A 15,722-nucleotide genomic window follows, 5' to 3' on the forward strand; every position below is an offset into this window, starting at 1 on the left:
ACTCGAGGTTTGGTTTTAGTTGTATGGAGCGCTCATCTGAGTGTGCCCTGAGAAAGAGATATGTGCAGCTCCTATCGGGATTTGTCGGCACATTCGGGCGGTGTTGCTGGTTTAGTTTTACCCTGTCGAAATGTCTTGTTGTACCGGGATACCGAGTCTGATCGGAATGTCTCGGGAGGAGGTCTATTCCTTCGTTGACCGTGAGAGCTTGTGATGGGCTAAGTTGGGACACCCCTGCAGGGATTTGAACTTTCGAAAGCCGTGCCCGCGGTTATGGGCAGATGGGAATTTGTTAATGTCCGGTTGTAGAAAACCTGAACTTGACCTTAATTAAAATGCATCAACCGCGTGTGTAACCGTGATGGTCTCTTTCCGGCGGAGTCCGGGAAGTGAACACGGTTGTTGGAGTTATGCTTGACGTAGGTTGTTTAGGATCACTTCTTGATCATACTTTTATCGACCGTGCTTTGCCTTCTCTTCTCGCTCTCATTTGCGTATGTTAGCCACCATATATGCTAGTCGCTTGCTGCAGCTCCACCTCATACCTTTACCTTTCCCATAAGCTTAAATAGTCTTGATCGCGAGGGTGCGAGATTGCTGAGTCCCTGTGGCTCACAGATACTTCCAAAACCAGCTTGCAGGTGCCGATGAGTCCGTGCAGATGACGCAACCCAGCTCATGGAGGAGCTCTATGAAGATCTTGTCCTTTATGTTGTTTCATTCTAGTTGATCAGTAGTGGAGCCCAGTTGGGGTCGATCGGGGACCTTTGTCGCATTTGGGGTTCTTCTTTTATTTTGGCTCCGTAGTCGAGCCTTGATTGTATTTGGATGATGTAATGCTTATTCATTTAATTGTGTGAAGTGGCGATTGTAAGCCAACTATGTAACCTCTTTCCCTTATTATATTACATGGTTTGTGTGAAGATTACCTCACTTGCGACATATGCCTTCAATGCGATTATGCCTCTAAGTCGTGCCTCGACACGTGGGAGATATAGTCGCATCGAGGGTGTTACAAGTTGGTATCAGAGCCTTCCCCGACCTTAGGAGCCTCATTGCTTGATCGTTATTAGCGGCCGAGTTGTGTCTAGAAAAATGTTTTGAGTCATTTAGGAATTATATATCGGAGAGTTTAGGAATTCTTTTTACTTCCCAGTCTCCTCATCGCTCTGGTTAGGCATCCTGACGTAGAGTTTTGACTCTTCTCTTCTCAAATTTCACTAAATTTTTTTTAGGATCATGTGGGTATCTTGGAATCGTTCCGATGGTTTTATGATGAGAACATTGTCTTGGTGCCTCCTGTCAGGGGTTTAGTGGAAGTGTCCCGGGGAGTTGAGCTCTGAGGTGTTGTCGTCATAATTTTATCGTTGCAGTTCTGGAATACCTGAGCTTAGTACGCCGACATCGAAAATCTCTTTTATGCAGTTCGTTGGTGAGATAACCTCGACGCCACCCAGTACTGGGGCGGGAGTTCGGGAGTATCGCCATAACTTGTATAACGGATGCTTTTCGAAGGTTGAGGTAGATGATTTCCGAAGGTTTCTTGGTTATGTGTTGAAGGATGGATACAGCTGGATGTAGGATTTGTTAGTTTTGGGTGAGATATTATGCTTCCCCTGTATCCCCAACACCTGATTGTATAACCGGAAAAGTTCGGGAGTTTCATAGGTGGGAATTCAAGTAGCTCTTAGGATATCTTTCCGACAGATGTATGATATGAAATTGGGGTTCGACGTCTAGTGGTCCGCCTATTCACGGTCGGTTTTATAGTGGTCTCGTTGTGTCTTAAAGAGTCCTTGGCTATGCCGACTCGGGGACACTTCGTATGTCATGTGCACTGCCTTGTACATGATGGTGCTGTACGATCGAGCCCGTGTAGGCCCCACCACAAAAACTTCGGACGAAATCTCTATCATATGTTTGTTCCGGCTTATTTTGCAAGCCAATCCTATGTTTTGTTTTTGAGTTGTGGTATTCGAGTTGCTTCGAAGTCAAATGTGGATTCCATACCTTCCCTAAGTAGTGTTCTCATATTCCTATGTGAATACAAATCCTCCTCGATCATTGAGCTTGTCATTTCAATTTCTTCTCATCGGCGTGTTTTCTCTTCAAGTGGATCCGGTCATTCCAATATCAGCAAGATCTATCATCACTTCTTCTCAACGGTGTTTGTTTCATCCATTCCAAGTTGTCTTTGTTTTTCCCACCCCCCACCCTTGTTTCTCATAAGTCCTCAGATTTCTCAATCAAGTATCATCTCAGTGATGAGAAGTATCTCCATTCTTTTCCGTTAATGTTCTTACTCGGTGATTCTCATGAAGATCCTAACGGAGCTTTCAGTTATCATTCTTTGTTTCTTCTCTTCTCCGGTGGTTTCAAGTCAAGCTTTGTTGATCATATCCTTTCCTCGTTTCAATGCTTTCTCATGCCGGTGCACATCACATTTAGTCATTTCTTGCTATTCTTTTGTTCCGGAATGCTAAAGATATCTCAGAAGATTCGTGTTTCCGCTCTTAATACGTTCAACCTATTTCGAGGATGGTATCTCATTCTAGTCATTTAATTCAACCGGTGCAACCTCTCTTTTAAATTGTTCAACGGTGTTTTCTTTTGAGTGGGCCTTAACCCACAGGTCTTTTCCCAGGATCTTACCTGACTCTTCTTATTTTCCCGGAGTTATTCTCAAATTCTTTTCAAAGTTTGACGTAAGAATGAATTATCATCAGTCAAATGTATTTCTCCAAGTTCTTTCAAATTCTTTTCATTGTTGGCTCAACCTCTTCGTTTGATTCTTCCGGAGTGTCTAAATAATTCTTGGTGCTGTTTCTCGTTGTCATTCTCATCATTTGAAGACCGAAGAAGAGTTTCTCTTTAATCTTGCTCTATTCTCTTCAAGATTCGTGATTCTAGCTTGTTGTCATCCTCTCGTAATTGTTTTGATCGTGAGAATTCTTTTCCCCTTCCGGAGCAATTTAAGAGTCTTCTCAGTTTGTTATCCGGAGTACATCAAGTCAGGTTTATTCTTTCTCAGCTCTCAGTTATCATTCTCCGATCTTACCGGTGCAGCGTTCAAGTGATCTCTAATCGGTCCATGATCTATTATATTAAATTCCATCTAAATTCTCTCAAGTACCTTCGTTCATTTGCTAATTCTTACCGGTGATGCACCCCTACTTCGAGCATTTTCAATTCTTACGGTGGTTCTTTCAAGATCTCTCTTCCTTGTTCATCATATCAATTCATTTGTTGTTCCAATCCTACCGGTGGTTCGTTAAAGACGTTCTCAAGATTATGTTATATCTCTCTTAATCCTTTCTACGAGAATAAGTAATATGCCAAATCCATTGCCACCAAATTAATTGGTGAAGGATAAGCATAATGTAATTCTTATGCTTGTTTCATTCAAGTGATTAATTCCCTATTTCGGAGGTTTATCAAAATTCTTGATCTCAATTGTTCATCTTATCTTTCCTTTCCCGGAGTTCCAAGCTCTAATTATCATTCCAAAGATCTATCTAACCATTGCAAGGGTTCAACTTGTGTTTTCAACTTCTCCTTCATTTCGTTTTGATCATCTTTTTGTTACCGAGTTCTTCATGGAAGTTCTACATGATGGTTCATCAAGGATTTATATTTCTTCTCGAAGTGTTCATCAAGATTCTTTTCTAAGAAACTCAAGCATTCTTCATCTTGCTATCCGGAGTGCAATTTCTTTCTACCGTATCTTTGGAGGTGGTATTATGTCCTTCTTGATAATTCCCCTTCGTTGCTTCGTGAGTCACAAGTTATCAAGAATGAGATATTTTAAATCCATCAATCTCTTCTTTGGAGTTATCTTGGGTTATATTTCACCTATAGCCTTCCCTAAGGATTGTTGCTAATTTTGGTGCTTATAATTGACCCAAGTTCTTCATTATCCTTCCGGTGATATAGCTTTCTCGTCTCCTTGTTCATTCCAATCCAATTCTTTTTCCGTGAGTGGCAGGTTGTCACCTCATATATTTGAGATATATTCCATAAGACCATATCAAGCTTAGTATTTTCATTGTTGGTTTTCCAACAACTCCGTTCGACCCTTCTCCTAAAGATGCCTTTTCAAACTCTTTTGTGGCAGAAATTGGCATTTTCTTCTCAATTCTCTTATTTCAATTATCTATCTTCTATTCTTTTGTTCCAGAGGCTTTCTAATGTTGCTCTCTTCAACCCATCTTTTCGTTCTGTCAGGATCATGTTCTTTTCATGCCTATCCTTTTTAACCGGAGTGTTGTGTCCTCTTTTCAAGTATCCTCTCATCTTGTCAAGTTCAATTCCTTCCATTTACAGACGAAGTGCTGTCCAAATTATATCACTCTTATTCCTTCCCGATCTTGTTTAACCGGAGTGTTGTGCCTTTTTGCTCAAGTTCTTTTCGCCTTATCAAGCCTTGCATCTCCTTTCAACCGGAGTGCTGCCTGAATTTGGTCTTTCTTGATCCCCTTCCTTAACCGGCGTGTTTTCAATATATATCTTGCCTTTCAACCTCAAGCAATGTTCTTTGTCCCTCTTTTCTAACGGAGTGTTTTCGACTTTGTTCTCCTTCGTTGTATTCTTTTCTCGAATTTGTTCAACCTCGCAAGGTTCTTGGTTTCACTCGTTTGTCAAAGAAGCAACTTAGTTTACCTCTTCTCTTTCTCCTCCGTTTTCCCTCCGGTGCCATTCTAGATCTCGGGACGAGATCCTCTCGTAGTGGTGGAGTGTTGTACCGCCCCGAGACCGATGTGCCAGGTGTCGTTCAGTTATTCGCTGGTGTTGCCTTGGCATTGCTTGCGTGTCATGCATTGCATATCATGTCATCATGTGCATTTCATCTGCATACGTGTTTGTCTCATGCATCCGAGCTTTTTCCCCGTTGTCCGTTTTGCATTCCGGCGCTTCGTTCTCCTCCGGTGGTCATTTCTACCTTTCTTTCTTGTGTGGGGATTAAACATTTCCGGATTGGACCGAGACATGCCAAGCGGCCTTGGTTTACTACCGGTAGACCGCCTGTCAAGTTTCGTATCATTTGGACTTCGTTTGATACTCCAACGGTTAACCGAGGGACCGAGAAGGCCTCGTGTGTGTTGCAGCCCAACACCCCTCCAATTTGGCCCAAAACCCACCTTACTCTGCTCCATCATCTAGAGCGTTCGATCACGATTGCGTGGCCGCAAACCGCACCTCATTTGGACTCTCCTAGCTCCCTCTACCTATATATATGTGTCTCCCTCCGAAATCCTCGCGCAGATCTAACCCTAGCTTCTTCCCACTCCGCCGCCGGACATGTCCGCGCCCGCCGGACGCGTCCAGCTTCCACCTCACGCTATCCAATCAGAAGCCGCCACATCGCCTCGCCGCCACTCTCCTCCAACCACAGCGCGCCATGTCAGCGCCCGCGCCGCCCCACTTCGCTGTCGGCCCGCGGAGCCCATCCGGGGCCCGCGCGGGCCCAGTTTCGCCGCCGCCGCACAGGAGCGCCCGGCTCCCCTTCGCCTTGCCGGATCGGCGCGCCGCCGCCGCCCCTTTGCCGGCCATCGCCGGAGCTTCGCCCAGCCGCTTCGCCAGGTCACCAGCGCCGCCATCCTCTTCCTCTCTGCTTCTCTCTCTCATGAGCGTCCTCTCTCTGTTCTCCCCAGGGGGTCCTCGCCGGAGTCCCATGCCTCGTGCTCGTCGCCGGAGTGGACGGGTCTCACCGGAGCTGCCGCCCTCTCGTCGAACCCGGCCTCCCCATCGTCCTTGGGCGTCCTCCGCCCCAGATCCGGTTGCCCCGCCGCCGATCTACCCGTTTCCGGCGCCTCCCGCGCGCCCCCGGCCTTCGCAGCCCTCGCCGGAGTCCCTGTACCGCCGCGCCGCCGCCATGGTCATCCTCGGCTTCGAGCTCAGGAGGAGCATGACGGGGCTCTCGCTCACCTGTGCCTCGTGGGCCGGCCCATCTCTCTAGCTTCCCCGGCCTAGCTCCAGATCCGCGCCGCCCTTCCGGCCTGCCTCCTCTTCCTTCACGGGCCGCAGCCCAGGGGTGAGACACCCCCAGCGCCCCGCCTCTTTTTTTTTCCTTCCTGCTGTTGGGCTAGTCCATTTCGGCCCGTGATGTTTTTTTTCAGCGCCTGGGATTTTTCCTAATTATTCCAGAGATTGCCAGTTTTGCAGAATAGTCCCCCTAGTTCATGCATTTAATAACTCACTAACCGTGCATCGGATTAAAATGATTTATATATGAAACTTGTTCAGAATTTTGTGTAGATTAATAATATACAACTTTCATCCATGTTTAAAATATTTAAAATGTTGTTTGCATTAATTTGCTCCTATGTCATGCTAAAATGGTTTAATTCATAACTAAATAACCGTAACTCGAAATTTAATAAATTTTATATGTAATTGGGGTAGAATTTTGTCTAGTTTAACATGGTGCACACATCTTGCATTCTTAACAAATCTAAAATTATGTTTAGGGCAGAACAGTACAAAACCTAATTTATGCTCATGAGGAGTTTCTGGATTTGTTGTTCGTTGCTCCCGGCCTCATTTAAACTTGCCTAGATAGGTAGTTTTGTTGTGCTTCACCCTCTTTCCATGTTTAACAAAATTTAATATTGTTGGGTACATAAACGGGATCAAACTAAATAACTTATCGTGGTGTTCCGTCAATATGCAACTCGTTGCATATTTGAGCTCCACTTAATTTGTAGGATTATTTGTGCACTTTGCCATGCCATGCATACTTAAACCGGACATGCATCATACTTGTTTGCGCATCATGCCATAATGATGTCGTGGTTGTTTACTATGTTGTCTGCTTCTTTCCGGTGTGCTTCTTTGGGTTGGTTCCGATAACGTCGTGTTGTGAGGATTCGTTCGTCTACGTTCCGTTTGTCTTCTTCATGGACTCGTTCTTCTTCCTTGCAGGATCTCAGGCAAGATGATCATACCCTCGAAATCACTACTATCTTTGCTATGCTAGTTTGCTCGCTCTTTTGCTATGCCAATGCTACGATGCCTACCTTTTGCTTGTCAGCCTCCCAAATTGCCATGTCAAACCTCTAACCCACCATTTGTCCTGGCAAACCGTTGATTGGCTATGTTACCGCTTTGCTCAGCCCCTCTTATAGCGTTGCTAGTTGTAGGTGAAGATTGGAGGCCGTTCCTTGTTGGGACATTTATTTACTTGTTGGGATATCACAATATATCTTACTTAATTAATACATCTATATACTTGGTAAAGGGTGGAAGGCTCGGCCTTATGCCTGGTGTTTTGTTCCACTCTTGCCGCCCTAGTTTCCGTCATATCGGTGTTATGTTCCCGGATTTTGCGTTCCTTACGCGGTTGGGCTATTATGGGAACCCCTTGACAGTTTGCCTTAAGTAAAGCTCTTCCAGCAATGCCCAACATTGGTTTTACCATTCGCCACCTAGCCTTTTCTTTTCTCTTGGGAGTCGCGCTCCTGAGGGTCATCATTATATTACCCCCCCGGGCCAGTGCTCCTCTGAGTGTTGGTCCAAACTAGAGTCCTGTGCAGCGCCCCCTCGGGGAAACTCGAGGTTTCGTTTTAGTTGTATGGAGCGCTCATCTGAGTGTGCCCTGAGAAAGAGATATGTGCAGCTCCTATCGGGATTTGTCGGCACATTCGGGCGGTGTTGCTGGTTTAGTTTTACCCTGTCGAAATGTCTTATTGTACCGGGATACCGAGTCTGATCGGAATGTCTCGGGAGGAGGTCTATTCCTTCGTTGACCGTGAGAGCTTGTGATGGGCTAAGTTGGGACACCCCTGCAGGGATTTGAACTTTCGAAAGCCGTGCCCGCGGTTATGGGCAGATGGGAATTTGTTAATGTCCGGTTGTAGAAAACCTGAACTTGACCTTAATTAAAATGCATCAACCGCGTGTGTAACCGTGATGGTCTCTTTCCGGCGGAGTCCGAGAAGTGAACACGGTTGTTGGAGTTATGCTTGACGTAGGTTGTTTAGGATCACTTCTTGATCATACTTTTATCGACCGTGCTTTGCCTTCTCTTCTCGCTCTCATTTGCGTATGTTAGCCACCATATATGCTAGTCGCTTGCTGCAGCTCCACCTCATACCTTTACCTTTCCCATAAGCTTAAATAGTCTTGATCGCGAGGGTGCGAGATTGCTGAGTCCCTGTGGCTCACAGATACTTCCAAAACCAGCTTGCAGGTGCCGATGAGTCCGTGCAGATGACGCAACCCAGCTCATGGAGGAGCTCTATGAAGATCTTGTCCTTTATGTTGTTTCATTCTAGTTGATCAGTAGTGGAGCCCAGTTGGGGTCGATCGGGGACCTTTGTCGCATTTGGGGTTCTTCTTTTATTTTGGCTCCGTAGTCGGGCCTTGATTGTATTTGGATGATGTAATGCTTTATTCATTTAATTGTGTGAAGTGGCGATTGTAAGCCAACTATGTAACCTCTTTCCCTTATTATATTACATGGTTTGTGTGAAGATTACCTCACTTGTGACATATGCCTTCAATGCGATTATGCCTCTAAGTCGTGCCTCGACACGTGGGAGATATAGTCGCATCGAGGGTGTTACATAGCTTCAGAGATATTTTCTCCCCCCCTCAAAGAATCAAGAATTTGGAACTCTTTCTTTCGAGTGTGCATAACACATGTAATCCAGTGGTTTTTATCTTTATTTAAAGCAAAATAGTCGATGTCAATTTTAAAATGTTATGTAGACTTGATACCGTGTAAAAAGACATATATACTTGCATGTCATTGCAACTGCAATAGGGCATTTTATTGTTGCTGTGATTACTTATGAAAATAAATAAATGTTAGCTATCAATTGAATTCATATTTATAGCCTTACAAAAATATTGAATTTATTTTCTACTCTCTTCTTTCAGATCCATTAGCCACCAACCACCTAACCACGCCCCGATTTACTAGGCCGCATGCAAAAAAATTAATTGAATGGCCTTATTGATTTTCAGTCATCCGAGAAATAGTTAAGTCATATTCAACTCCATATCTATTGGATTAATGTCGGGCTCACTGATTTTTAGTCATCCGAGAAATAGTTAAGTCATATTCAACTCCATATCTATTGATTAATGTCCCGGGATTCGTGTTGGTCTGTTTTTCTCCCACCATACCTATGGTGAGATTTTTTCTGTCTTTTAGGGAGCCATGATGTGCCTTTGTATGATATACTTGAAGGAAATATGCCCTAGAGGCAATAATAAAGTTATTATTTATTTCCTTATAATCATGATAAATGTTTATTATTCATGGTAGAATTGTATTAACCGGAAACATAATACATGTGTGAATACATAGACAAACAAAGTGTCACTAGTATGCCTCTACTAGACTAGCTCGTTAATCAAAGATGGTTATGTTTCCTGACCATGAACAATAAGTTGTTATTTGATTAACGAGGTCACATCATTAGTTGAATGATCTGATTGACATGACCCATTCCATTAGCTTAGCACCCGATCGTTTAGTATGTTGCTATTGCTTTCTTCATGACTTATACATGTTCCTATGACTATGAGATTATGCAACTCCCGTTTACCGGAGGAACACTTTGGGTGCTACCAAACGTCACAACGTAACTGGGTGATTATAAAGGAGCATTACAGGTGTCCCCAAAGGTAGATGTTGGGTTGGCGTATTTCGAGATTAGGATTTGTCACTCCGATTGTCGGAGAGGTATCTCTGGGCCCTCTCGGTAATACACATCACATAAGCCTTGCAAGCATTACAACTAATATGTTAGTTGTGAGATGATGTATTACGGAACGAGTAAAGAGACTTGCCGGTAACGAGATTGAACTAGGTATTGGATACCGACGATCGAATCTCGGGCAAGTAACATACCGATGACAAAGGGAACAACGTATGTTATTATGCGGTCTGACCGATAAAGATCTTCGTAGAATATGTAGGAGCCAATATGGGCATCCATGTCCCGCTATTGGTTATTGACCAGAGATATGTCTTGGTCATGTCTACATTGTTCTCGAACCCGTAGGGTCCGCACGCTTAAGGTTACGATGACAGTTATATTATGAGTTTATGCATTTTGATGTACCGAAGGTTGTTCGGAGTCCCGGATGTGATCACGGACATGACGAGGAGTCTCGAAATGGTCGAGACGTAAAGATTGATATGACGAGACGGACATGACGGACATGCTTTACTTTATCACTAAGCGGTAGCGATAGTCGTGGAAGCATAAGATTGGCGAGACGACAACGATGCTACGATGGTGATCAAGGTGTCACGCCGGTGACGATGGTGATCATGACGGTGCTTCGGAGATGGAGATCACAAGCACAAGATGATGATGGCCATATCATATCACTTATATTGATTGCATGTGATGTTTATCTTTTTATGCATCTTATCTTGCTTTGATTGACGGTAGCATTATAAGATGATCTCTCACTAAATTATCAAGAAGAGTTCTCCCTGAGTATGCACCGTTGCCAAAGTTCGTCGTGCCCAGACACCACGTGATGATCGGGTGTGATAAGCTCTACGTCCATCTACAACGGGTGCAAGCCAATTTTTGCACACGCAGAATACTCAGGTTAAACTTGACGAGCCTAGCATATGCAGATATGGCCTCGGAACACGGAGACCGAAAGGTCGAGCGTGAATCATATAGTAGATATGATCAACATAAACGATGTTCACCATTGAAAACTACTCCATCTCACGTGATGATCGGTTATGGTTTAGTTGATTTGGATCACGTAATCACTTAGAAGATTAGAGGGATGTCTATCTAAGTGGGAGTTCTTAAGTAATATGATTAATTGAACTTAAATTTATCATGAACTTAGTACCTGATAGTATCTTGCTTGTTTATGTTGATTGTAGATAGATGGCTCGTGCTCTTGTTCCGTTGAATTTTAATGCGTTCCTAGAGAAAGCAAAGTTGAAAGATGATGGTAGCAATTACACGGACTGGGTCCGTAACTTGAGGATTATCCTCATTGCTGCACAGAAGAATTACGTCCTGGAAGCACCGCTGGGTGCCAGGCCTGCTGCTGGAGCAACACCAGATGTTATGAACGTCTGGCAGAGCAAAGCTGATGACTACTCGATAGTTCAGTGTGCCATGCTTTACGGCTTAGAATCGGGACTTCAACGACGTTTTGAACGTCATGGAGCATATGAGATGTTCCAGGAGTTGAAGTTAATATTTCAAGCAAATGCCCGAATTGAGAGATATGAAGTCTCCAATAAGTTCTATAGCTGCAAGATGGAGGAGAACAGTTCTGTTAGTGAGCATATACTCAAAATGTCTGGGTATAATAATCACTTGATTCAATTGGGAGTTAATCTTCCAGATGATTGCGTCATTGACAGAATTCTCCAATCACTGCCACCAAGCTACAAGAGCTTCGTGATGAACTATAATATGCAAGGGATGAACAAGACTATTCCCGAGCTCTTCGCAAATGCTGAAAGCTGCGGAGGTAGAAATCAAAAAGAAGCATCAAGTGTTGATGGTTAACAAAACCACTAGTTTCAAGAAAAAGGGCAAAGGGAAGAAGAAGGGGAACTTCAAGAAGAACGGCAAACAAGTTGCTGCTCAGGAGAAGAAACCCAAGTCTGGACCTAAGCCTGAAACTGAGTGCTTCTACTGCAAGCAGACTGGTCACTGGAAGCGAAACTGCCCCAAGTATTTGGCGGATAAGAAGGATGGCAAGGTGAACAAAGGTATATGTGATATACATGTTATTGATGTGTACCTTACTAGAGCTCGCAGTAGCACCTGGGTATTTGATACTGGTTCTGTTGCTAATATTTGCAACTCGAAACAAGGGACTACGGAATAAGCGGGCATTGGCAAAGGACGAGGTGACGATGCGCGTGGGAAACGGTTCCAAAGTCGATGTGATCGCGGTCGGCACGCTACCTCTACATCTACCTTCGGGATTAATATTAGACCTAAATAATTGTTATTTTGTGCCAGCGTTGAGCATGAACATTATATCTGGATCTTGTTTAATGCGAGACGGTTATTCATTTAAATCAGAGAATAATGGTTGTTCTATTTATATGAGTAATATCTTTTATGGTCATGCACCCTTGAAGAGTGGTCTATTCTTATTGAATCTCGATAGTAGTAATACACATATTCATAATGTTGAAGCCAAAAGATGCAGAGTTGATAATGAAAGTGCAACTTATTTGTGGGACTGTCGTTTAGGTCATATCGGTATAAAGCGCATGAAGAAACTCCATACTGATGGACTTTTGGAACCACTTGATTATGAATCACTTGGTACTTGCGAACCGTGCCTCATGGGCAAGATGACTAAAAAACTGTTCTCCGGTACTATGGAGAGAGCAACAGATTTGTTGGAAATCATACATACCGATGTATGTGGTCCGATGAATATTGAGGCTCGTGGCGGCTATCGTTATTTTCTCACCTTCACAGATGATTTAAGCAGATATGGGTATATCTACTTAATGAAACATAAGTCTGAAATATTTGAAAAGTTCAAAGAATTTTAGAATGAAGTTGAAAATCATCGTAACAAGAAAATAAAGTTTCTACGATCTGATCATGGAGGAGAATATTTGAGTTATGAGTTTGGTGTACATTTGAAAAATTGTGGAATAGTTTCGCAACTCATGCCACCTGGAACACCACAGCGTAATGGTGTGTCCGAACGTCGTAATCGTACTTTGCTGGATATGGTGCGATCTATGATGTCTCTTACTGATTTACCGCTATCGTTTTGGGGTTATGCTCTAGAGACGGCCGCATTCACGTTAAATAGGGCACCATCAAAATCCGTTGAGACGACGCCTTATGAACTGTGGTTTGGCAAGAAACCAAAGTTGTCGTTTCTTAAAGTTTGGGGCTGCGATGCTTATGTGAAAAAGCTTCAACCTGATAAGCTCGAACCCAAATCGGAGAAATGTGTCTTCATAGGATACCCAAAGGAAACTGTTGGGTACACCTTCTATCACAGATCCGAAGGCAAGACATTCGTTGCTAAGAATGGATCCTTTCTAGAGAAGGAGTTTCTCTCGAAAGAAGTGAGTGGGAGGAAAGTAGAACTTGACGAGGTAACTGTACCTGCTCCCTTAATGGAAAGTAGTTCATCACAGAAAACTGTTTCAGTGACACCTACACCAGTTAGTGAGGAAGCCAATGATAATGATCATGAAACTTCAGATCAAGATACTACTGAACCTCGTAGATCAACCAGAGTAAGATCCGCACCAGAGTGGTACGGTAATCCTGTTCTGGAAGTCATGATACTAGATCATGATGAACCTACGAACTATGAAGAAGCGATGGTGAGCCCAGATTCCGCAAAGTGGCTTGAAGCCATGAAATCTGAGATGAGATCCATGTATGAAAACAAAGTATGGACTTTGGTTGACTTGCCCGATGATCGGCAAGCAATTGAAAATAAATAGATCTTCAAGAAGAAGACTGACGCTGATGGTAATGTTACTGTCTACAAAGCTCGACTTGTCGCAAAAGGTTTTCGGCAAGTTCAAGGGATTGACTACGATGAGACCTTCTCACCCGTAGCGATGCTTAAGTCCGTCCGAATCATGTTAGCGATTGCCGCATTTTATGATTATGAAATTTGGCAGATGGATGTCAAAACTGCATTCCTGAATGGATTTCTGGAAGAAGAGTTGTATATGATGCAGCCGGAAGGTTTTGTCGATCCAAAGGGAGCTGACAAAGTGTGCAAGCTCCAGCGATCCATTTATGGACTGGTGCAAGCCTCTCGGAGTTGGAATAAACGTTTTGATAGTGTGATCAAAGCATTTGGTTTTATACAGACTTTCGGAGAAGCCTATATTTACAAGAAAGTGAGTGGGAGCTCTGTAGCATTTCTGATATTATATGTGGATGACATATTGCTAATTGGAAATGATATAGAATTTCTGGATAGCATAAAGGGATACTTGAATAAAAGTTTTTCAATGAAAGACCTCGGTGAAGCTGCTTACATATTAGGCATTAAGATCCATAGAGATAGATCAAAACGCTTAATTGGACTTTCACAAAGCACATACCTTGACAAAATTTTGAAGAAGTTCAAAATGGATCAAGCAAAGAAAGGGTTCTTGCCTGTGTTACAAGGTGTGAAGTTGAGTAAGACTCAATGCCCGACCACTGCAGAAGGTAGAGAGAATATGAAAGATGTTCCCTATGCATCAGCCATAGGATCTATCATGTATGCAATGCTGTGTACCAGACCTGATGTGTGCCTTGCTATAAGTTTAGCAGGGAGGTACCAAAGTAATCCAGGAATGGATCACTGGACAGCGGTCAAGAACATCTTGAAATACCTGAAAAGGACTAAGGATATGTTTCTCGTATATGGAGGTGACAAAGAGCTCACCGTAAAAGGTTACGTTGATGCAAGCTTTGACACTGATCCGGACGATTCTAAATCGCAAACCGGATACGTGTTTACATTAAACGGTGGAGCTGTCAGTTGGTACAGTTCTAAACAAAGCGTCTAGCGGGATCTACATGTGAAGCGGAGTACATAGCTGCTTCGGAAGCAGCGAACGAAGGAGTCTGGATGAAGGAGTTCATATCCGATCTAGGTGTCATACCTAGTGCATCGGGTCCAATAAAAATCTTTTGTGACAATACTGGTGCAATTGCCTTGGCAAAGGAATTCAGATTTCACAAAAGGACTAAACACATCAAGAGACGCTTCAATTCCATCCGGGATCTAGTCCAGGTGGGAGACATAGAGATTTGCAAGATACATACGGATCTGAATGTTGCAGACCCGTTGACTAAGCCTCTTCCACGAGCAAAACATGATCAGCACCAAAGCTCCATGGGTGTTAGATTCATTACAGTGTAATCTAGATTATTGACTCTAGTGCAAGTGGGAGACTGAAGGAAATATGCCCTAGAGGCAATAATAAAGTTATTATTTATTTCCTTATAATCATGATAAATGTTTATTATTCATGGTAGAATTGTATTAACCGGAAACATAATACATGTGTGAATACATAGACAAACAAAGTGTCACTAGTATGCCTCTACTAGACTACCTCGTTAATCAAAGATGGTTATGTTTCCTGACCATGAACAATAAGTTGTTATTTGATTAACGAGGTCACATCATTAGTTGAATGATCTGATTGACATGACCCATTCCATTAGCTTAGCACCCGATCGTTTAGTATGTTGCTATTGCTTTCTTCATGACTTATACATGTTCCTATGACCATGAGATTATGCAACTCCCGTTTACCGGAGGAACACTTTGGGTGCTACCAAACGTCACAACGTAACTGGGTGATTATAAAGGAGCATTACAGGTGTCTCCAAAGATAGATGTTGGGTTGGCGTATTTCGAGATTAGGATTTGTCACTCCGATTGTCGGAGAGGTATCTCTGGGCCCTCTCGGTAATACACATCACATAAGCCTTGCAAGCATTACAACTAATATGTTAGTTGTGAGATGATGTATTACGGAACGAGTAAAGAGACTTGCCGGTAACGAGATTGAACTAGGTATTGGATACCGACGATCGAATCTCGGGCAAGTAACATACCGATGACAAAGGGAACAACGTATGTTGTTATGCGGTCTGACCGATAAAGATCTTCGTAGAATATGTAGGAGCCAATATGGGCATCCAGGTCCCGCTATTGGTTATTGACCAGAGACATGTCTTGGTCATGTCTACATTGTTCTCGAACCCATAGGGTCC

This window comes from Triticum urartu, chromosome 5A (assembly GCF_056163025.1).
Source record: "Triticum urartu cultivar PI428250 chromosome 5A, HENAU_Tu73, whole genome shotgun sequence".
Classification (NCBI taxonomy): domain Eukaryota; kingdom Viridiplantae; phylum Streptophyta; class Magnoliopsida; order Poales; family Poaceae; genus Triticum; species Triticum urartu.